The following is a 9,155-nucleotide window of genomic DNA, read 5'->3' as shown; positions in this document are numbered from 1 at the left end:
GGCGAAATATATTGATCGGACACATTCCGATCCGTGGGAAGGAGAAGGTGAGTTGACTAGTGAAAGATTCCGTCGGAATTTTGCTTTAATCTCGTGTCGGCTTTTGGCCATGGGAGGAAATAAGGACTCCAGCGTCTCGAGGAATCTCTTCGTCTTATCGTTAGGTTTATCCGGGGGAATAACCGAGATAAATAAATGGATAGAGTTTCTATCGTTTCAATGTCAATATCTGGATATCTGTGAACCTTAGATCCCCACTACACTCCGACGAATCCCCTCATTACTAGGTACGAAGATTGAATGGGTGGCAATTCTTCCTCGTTAACATCTTGTGGAACGAAGCGGTTAGTGTTTCGAAGCAGAGACGCAATCAAGTATGAGTAGTTATTCTCAATTCTCAAATACGGAAGTGTTATATCAAACATATGATTAATAGCTACCTCGGTTTATAAATAAGAGGTTGGATCTTCTATTCGACGTTGGGTGACAATCCTGTGGCGAAGTCTGAGTGGTAGATTCATACGAATTAATCATAGTTCAGACATTATTGATTAATATATTAACCCTTGCGCTTTGGATGCTAATCACCCGACCGCTATCCAGCAAGATAATAATACCTCCCCTATAGGAAATAGATCGTCTATCTATTGAACCAGATTGACTGTAACGAGTCACACACCCGTATTATCAAGATCCTTGGAAGTTTGAGTTACGCGGTTCAACTACCCCTCCGCGGGAGGGATTTCCTACCGCTCCCCAGCTATGATGGCTGGGGGAGCTCGGAATAACAATCCGGTCTTTTTTTACCAACTTATCGGGATACCATCCAGTAAGACGGAGGAGTTATATATTTCCGGGATGGTGACTGGGAATACTGCAAATAGAGCCATGAAGAATCCCATCGGGAGAGTAGTCCCCCAACCAGGAGCAACTTTACCATATTCCGAATTGAGTGGTTTTAAAGAGATTCCCAAACCACTAATCTTAGGTTTGCCTTTTGGGGTGTCATCGATAATCTTCGTAGCCGTATAACTTATTCGATTGATTGAGAGTTGATAACTTTATATGCTATTATACTGAAAACGAACCATCACTGTTTTGGATTACCTAGCAACGGAAACTGCAACTCTGGTCGCTATCTCTATATCTCGCCCACCCGTCAGTTTTACCGGCTATGCTTTGTATACCGCTTCTGGTCAACCCTCCGCGGAGCTTAGAGATCCCTTCGAAGAACATGAGGACTGATTAGACTGGGGGACCTTCCTATAGTAACGAAGGAAGGTCTCTTATTCTCCCCCCCTCCCTGTGCTTTTGGTGCTTCTGGCGCTTCCGCTCGTGGAAGAGGGATACTCGCGCGGGAGAGATAGCTGTTTCTCCAGGAAGTTAAGTATCATTTCTTCCCCTTACTAAGGATCCTGGGTGGCTCTCGGAAGAATATGGCAAAAAATATTATACCTAGAGTGGCTACCGGTAGAAATGTATAAACCAATGCTTCCGTGGATTCGGTCGTGGAATGGGATTTCGGGGATGACTTTCGCACTAATTTGTAAATTCCTTAGTATTTTCTTCGTGTTTCTCCAACGGCACCCACTAACTTCCTTCCCCCCAGGCCCGAACCACTCAACCGGACCAAGTGGTTAAATTACCTGGGTGTATCTGCGATAGGGAGTGGTTGCTACAAATAATTTCATTGATTAAATACCCGAATCTGGGAATTGGGATGGACAAAGAGAAGATCTCTCAAACGATTCGTCTCTTGGTACTTGGATCCCCCAACTTCTGGAATGCTCCAAATTCGACTTGAGAATCTAAGTCGGGATCGATACCGGCGAACACGTCTCTGAACAAGGTTCTAGCACCGTGCCAGATGTGTCCGAGGAAGAGAATAAGAGCAGGCGTGGCATGACCAAAAGTAAACCGACCTCGAGGACTACTACGAAAGACACCGTCCGATTTCAAAGTGGCACGATCAAATTCAGAGATCTCGCCTGATTAGGCACGTCTAGCATATTTCTTCACCGTAGCGGGGTCGCTGAAACTAGTTCCATCTAGTTCACCACCATGAGATTCGACAGTTACACCTACTTGTTCAACACTGTATTTTGATTCCGCCCGTCTGAATGGAACATCCGCCCTTACGATGCCTTCCCCGTCGACCAGGACCACCGGGAATGTCTCGAAGAAGGTGGGCATACGGCGCACAAGTAACTCATGACCTTCCTTATCCTTGAAGACGGCGTGCCCTAACCAACCGACAGCTATTCCGTCACCGTTGTCCATAGCACCTGCTCTGAACAATCCACCCTTGGCTGGGTTATTACCAATATAATCATGAAAAGCTGATTTCTCGGGAATTTTGGACCACGCTTCCGATAAACCAGAATTTTCAGCTTTGCTAGCACGGATCCGCCGATCTATCTCTTGCTGAAAATATCCCTGATCCCATTGGTAACGGGTGGGACCAAATAACTCGATTGGAGTGGCGGCGGAGCCGTACCACATAGTCCCAGAAACTACGAAGGCGGCGAAGGAAACGGCAGCGATACTGCTGGACGAAACGGTTTCAACATTCCCCATGCGTAGGGCCTTGTATAACCGTTGGGGGGACGAACACTAGGATGAAATGGACCGGCTAGTATACCTAAAATACCTGCTGCGATATGGTGAGAAGCTATTCCTCCCGGAGTGAAGGGATCGAAACCCTCAGCTCCCCGAGCCGGATCCACAGGTTGTACTTTACCGGTTAATCCATAGGGGTCCGATACCCAGATACCGGGCCCAAATAAACCAGTTACGTGAAATGCTCCAAAAGCAAAGCGAAGTACTCCTGATAAGAATGAATGAATTCCAAAAATTTTGGGTAGATCGAGGGATGGTTTTCCCGTGCGTTCGTCGCGAAACAAATCCAGGTCCCAATGGACCCGATGCCGGATAGCAGCTAGAAATAATAAACCGGATGGGATAATATGAGCTGCAGCTACACCTTCATAACTCCAGATACCTGCGTCAGTTACGGTATCTCCGGTAATGCTCCAACCCCCCCATGACTTCGTTATTCCGATACGGGTCATGAATGGGATGACGAACATACCCTGTCTCCGCATCGGATCAAGAACAGGATCAGATGGGTCGAAAACCGCTAATTCATACAGAGCCATTGAACCAGCCCAACCAGAGACCGGAGCCGTATGCATTAGATGTACAGAAATTAAGCGACCGGGATCATTTAGTACAACAGTATGAACGCGATACCGAGGCAAACCCGTTGGAAACCCCTTTGTTGAAAATGAATGGACACTACGTGACTTTCTCGCGTCGGAAGCCTGCGCTATAAAGAAGTGGAAGAGACTCTCTTCAATCCTGAATGGAGATCCCACTTGGAATGATACGTGTAAATACATTGGTGTATAGGCGGACGTATCGGTGTGGGGAGCCGAGAATCCCCCCCTCCTAGCGGAGGGAAAGACATAGATATTTTAGCATTTACATCTTTTACGCAACAACGTAGAGATTGGTCCCATCTATCTCGCGGGAAATATTCCACCACCAATCAGATCTCGGATCCCTCGGCTATGTACCACGGATTCCACGAGTAGACGCCTCAAGAGATGCAAATTCATTCCGACTAGACATGTTATAATACAACACAAGCCTCCACTTCCATCGGGTGTTACGCTTTCGTTTAAGAGACAACTACAACTTACTACCGGTTTCCGTATGCCAATTGGTGTTCCGAAGGTGCCCTTTCGTCTACCTGGGGAAGAGGATGCGGTTCGGATTGACGTATAGTGCGACTCGTTAGACATATCGAGTTGTATGGAGCTACTCCCCATCATTTCTCATCCGAGCGATGTGTCTCTATCTCACTCAGACTGATTCTTTGGTAGTCGAACGCGTGAGACTGGAACGAAAGATTCGATAAAAGATCCATCAATCGTCGGAATCCATGGCTAGTTGGAACTAACAGATTCGCCAGGCTTCGGTCGCTAAATCCCGCGAGTCGATGATGACAAGGATAACCACAAGATTGAATGGGACTTGAATTAGTCAGTGAGTCGGGGTGGGGTGCGGGATCTGAAAGATGGAGTGGGGAAAGAGGAAATGAAACTATTTGTTCTACATGTACAAATAATGATCGGATTTATATCTCCCCGAAGTAGAAAATGAGCCTAAAGATTCTTTTGAGAGGGACTCAATTATGAACAAGAAAACATTGGTGGGAGGGGGGGGTGTACCCCCCCCCCCCACCAATTGAGATATGGTTCAAGATGTTTGGGAGACCGAAGAGACGAACCTGAACCATAAATGGAATACTGGAAAATGGATTAGATTGGGAGGGTGAAAGAGGTTTTCATTAACGGTGATACATGAAGTATCTCTTCCTAAGGGATGTAGAACCTGTTTTGCTCCTTCTCGTACCGGACCCATGCTGGTATACCGGAACCACTGGAGCCGTATGCTTCTAACGATGCTCGTACGGTTCCGGAGGAGGGGGGCGCGGAGACCTATCCTGATCAACCGTCTCTATCGAGAGAGGCTTCTTTTTTTGGGTCAGCAAGTGGATGACGAGATTGCAAATCAACCGATTGGTATCATGATGTACTTGAATGGGGAGGACGAAACCAAGGATACGTATTTGTATACAAACTTTCCCGGTGGGGCAGTATTATCAGGAATATCTGTTTATGATGCTACGCAATTTGTTGTACCGGATGCACATACCATTTGCATGGGATTAGCCGCTTCAATGGGATCTTCCATTTCAACCGGAGGAGAGATAACCAAACGTATAGCACTGCCTCACGCTTGGCGCCAATGATTTGTATGGGTCGAAACTATGCCTCCGCCCGATTGCGGTAATAATAGCATGGCACTTAAAACTTGGTGGAATTCTAGGTATGTGTGCAAGGACCGAAGTAGTGAAGCACCGAGATAGTGAAGTGAGTCAGGAAATTCTTCGGTAGGGATTCACCACCAGTAAGTGCATCTACTCTAGCGTCGCAGAAATCCTGGGGTGAGGGATGAATCCCTACAATTTATCCCGAATCGAAGGATCTTGATTCTATCTCCCGTAGAGAATATCCATATAAAACCTTGGGATTGCTGGAAGGGATGAAGCAACGGAACCACCATAGTACTTCTGGTAAGAAAGGGTGGTATATGTAATTTCTAAGAAGCTGGCTCTGGATAAGAGATAAGAACCCCACCCGATTTCTGGAATTGGGATTCTTCCACTTGCAAAATATTTGGTAGTCAGACACGGAGCCGTATGCAGAAGGAGCTGCCCGTACGGTTGTCTTCGGATTGAATTGCAACGATACTGAATCAGGGTTATGATTCATCAACCTGCGAGTTCCCATTATGATGGACAGGCGGGTGAATGTATTATGGAAGCAGAAGAAGTATCGAAACCTTGTGATTGTATTACTAGGGTTCATGTATAAAGAACCGGCAAACCTTTATGGATGATCTCCGAAGACATGGAAAGAGACGTTTTTACGTCAGCGAAAGAAGCCGAAAATCATGGTATTGTAGATCCCGTAGCATCAGAAAACTCTCCAGATTCAAGATTAATTTAGTAACTTCTACTGCTTGGTGGGGAATGTCCGGGACTCACGAGGAGTCTCCCGATATGAACAGGGGAGATCCCTACATTCCGGTACTTTAGGAATCGATACTATTTGGGTGTGGGTATTTACCAAATGTCATTCACGAATATTGATTTGCGGGGGGGGGGGGGGAGGAGCAACACCCAATTCCTCCCTCTCCCAGGTTTATGACTTGTGTGAATCACCGCTATCTCCACCACTTATTCCATCTCCCATATTTTCTATATGAGGTTGCCCGGGAGATAAGGATTCTACCAACTCAATGATTGAGGTGTCCTCCATGGTTAGGAATAGTCCGAACCCCAAAACCCTGCATCTTTTGGATATGCCAACCAATCAACAACTTATTAGGAACGCAAGACAACCAATGGAGATTGGAACAAAATCCCCTGCCCTTCGGGGGTGCCCCCAACGCAGAGGGGTATGTACCAGGGTGTATGTGCGACACGTTTGAATCGTAAACCAAATGATATTGGGGGGTCGGTGTCGCAGCAAGATCCCTTCACTGTAATTAGGCAAAGATCCGTCATCTATATCCTTTACTGAGAGACGAAAATTCATAGTTCTGATTGGTGCAAATCCAATCATCTTAGTGTGAGATGAGAAGCAACTTATCAGTGATACTAAAAAAATCACTAAGCGACGTGGGGATGAGGATATCGATTCCCATATCTCTGCTGGAATCCCTGCAATGGCGGTAGCTTTGCTTTGGGTCAACCATCCAGCCAACTACCGAAGTGAAATACCGTTACTATACAAATAAGTCTTTCTAGGATGAAACTCTTTACCTGATCTCTCAAGTCTTGAGTGGAGCCGGGGATTGGAAACTATACGACTTACCAACAGTAATTCCATTTCCCCCGTCATCGGGAAATCATAGGCTCCGGTGTATAGGAAGGACCCAACTGTCGAGGAAGATACTACGGAAACTTTGGAATCCATAACTCCCTCTGGTGCAACTTCTTTATCAAGAGGCATCTGATCTCGGGGATTTGTGGACGGGAAGGTTAAGGTAGCAAAAGCCATTGGAATCATTATTTTCTACGTCAGATAGGAAAGTCTCTTGCGGGAATTGTTCTTTCAAAAGAATTAAGTGACCAGATTCAGATTCTATTTCAACTATTTCTGATCCTACTAATCCGAATAATTCGGATATCAGGAGTGCGGGAATTGAGAGTTTTGGTGTGCCACCGCGACCGTGCATGCCACCAGATCTACACTTAGCAATTCCGTCTTCTTGCTAGAAGGATGCATCCAGACGGTTCCGATGATATGAGAGAGGTGGGATTCATTCGGGACTGAAGGGGGGGGGGGGGGGTTGTATCACCAGTGTGACAGACAGAGTCCCCAAAGAATAATTTTGATATTTTGTGAGGGTAAACACTCAACGACTAGGGTAAAACGCGGATCTGTGGCTCGGAAACGTCGCAAAAGTATTCCTGAAATTACATCTGGATTTAGGGGAGCTCATTCAAAGCTATTTAGAACGGCGAATCAACAGGAAATGAAAGCATTGGCTTCTGCTTATCGAGATAGGAGTAATCGAAAGAGAGAAATTTGTCGCTTACGGATTGCCCGGATCAATGCAGCAGCACGAGGGAATGGAATTTCTCATAATAGGATGATTCACAATTTATATGAAAATCGAGTTTATCTGAATCGCAAAATACCTGCATAGATAGCTATCCTAGATACTCACTGTTTTTCCGAGATTGCACAACTACCAGTATACGAATCTACTGGTTGAAAATAAGAAACCTCTCCGGATATTGTCTCCCGGAGAGGCGGAACGGACGGTAGTAAACTACAAATATTCCACCCGGAGTATTGGTTCCGACTCCTATTCATTTCTCCATTTAGGGTTAATAGGATCGAGTAGTCGGTTGAATGCCAAATCTTTCAAACTAGAACTTAATTGTCTAGTCGCTAGCAATGCAAGGTCTAATTCTCGTTATTCGAGAACGGTGGCAAAGCTAAAATACGAGCTCTTTTGATTGCGACAGCTATTGAGTGCTGTTGTTTCGGGGTCAACCTACTCATTCATCTGGGTGAAATCCTTCCCTGTTCACTTACAAATCGACGGAGTAAACTTATATTTCTGTAGTCAATAATCTCGTCGGATCGGATGGATGGAGAACGTCTACGCGAAGACTGCTTAGATTTATTCGTGATACCTTTCATGACATTTCCGAAAACTATTGATTATTTTCCAGTTGATTAGAAACAGATCACTTATTTCTTCGACTCTTTGTGAATGGTATGTTTGTAGCAGCAGGGACAGTATCTCCTCGATTCCAATCAAGTAGGTGTATTGCGACGATTCTTACGCGTAGTATATCGAAAAATACCTAGAGATTTGTCGTCAGTCCCTTTTCGGGTGCAACTTGTGCATTCCAAAGCAATAGTTACTCTCGCATCTCTACTTTTAGCCATAGGATTCATTGAAATAAGTGAAGGAAATGGGGGAGGAGTGGATGGGAAGATACCGTCTCAGTAATAAATCATTAATAGAATTCCCGATTTATCGATTTCCAGTAATGAATGGATCGCTCACTGCTCCCCTCACGGAAATCGATCTATTTCTCCCACCTTACTTTTGTTTTGCTCAACCCCCGCCTCCCCCCGACTAGAGAAATGGAAATATCAAGGCATCTGGAAAGAATCGATTTATTTCTATTAGTAAACCGGCTAGCAGCCCAAACCATATCGTAGCCAACACGGGGGCCGTGGAAAGATAAATTTTTACATCTTGCATTGTGAATTCTCCTTCGTTTTTCAATCGACTAGGAAGATGATGTGTCTCTTCCAGTATTTTTACCACGACCAACCCCAGTAAGGGAATCGGATTCTTCCGGTCTGGGAATGATTCGGAGGCGACATCCTCTCGGGACATGGTTACTTCTTAAGTGGGTAGTCAAGTTCTGTGGCTATCAGTTATAATTACTTGGATCACGCGTCTCAATACCGAGAATGCCAGTCGGAGATCGAGACCAATAGGGATGTAGCGCAGTTTGGTAGCGCATTTGTTTTGGGTACAAAATGTCGCAGGTTCAAATCCTGTCATCCCTATTGTTCCCCGTACATCCCAAAATGATATTGGTGAGAAATTGGTGACAAGAGAAATCCATCTGGGTAGATTGTTTGTGTTATTCAACTGATTCCCCCACAAGAGACATTCCATTTATCTTCCTCTCTCCTGGTCGGTGAAAGAACCACTCCGATTAAGAGTCTGATTCTATTCCCGTGTCCGGATGTCCGCAGATTCTGATTAGAATGGAAACTGGCTTACGTGGGGAATGGAGCGCCCTTAGTTCAGTTCGGTAGAACGCAGGTCTCCAAAACCTGATGTCGTAGGTTCAAATCCTACAGGGCGTGTTTCTCCGACTCAAGTCGGTATCAGCTGGTTCGACCAATACCCACACATACTAAGAATTTGCATTTCCCGATCCCTCTGGATTACCAGAGAGATCTTAGGAATGGGAGAAGGATATGGCAAATGAGTCTCCGTCTTCTACCGAATATCTAGTTGGTCGCCACGTCGATATT

General features: G+C 45.5%; 1 non-coding gene across 1 annotated transcript; it reads left to right on the top strand.

Moving 5' to 3' along the window:
- Positions 1-8,910: 8,910 nt before the first annotated feature.
- On the top strand, positions 8,911-8,984 carry TRNAW-CCA (transfer RNA tryptophan (anticodon CCA)). Its single transcript has one exon. It is a non-coding gene; the product is annotated as a tRNA-Trp (tRNA).
- The last annotated feature ends 171 nt before the right edge of the window (positions 8,985-9,155 follow it).

The sequence above is a fragment of the Dipteris shenzhenensis genome, unplaced genomic scaffold (genome assembly GCF_047967505.1).
Source record: "Dipteris shenzhenensis isolate YYH24624 ecotype China unplaced genomic scaffold, Dip_SZ_1.0 scaf0416, whole genome shotgun sequence".
Classification (NCBI taxonomy): Eukaryota; Viridiplantae; Streptophyta; class Polypodiopsida; order Gleicheniales; family Dipteridaceae; genus Dipteris; species Dipteris shenzhenensis.
Note: the sequence above shows the minus strand (reverse complement) of the source record. Positions and strands in the feature narration are given on the sequence as shown.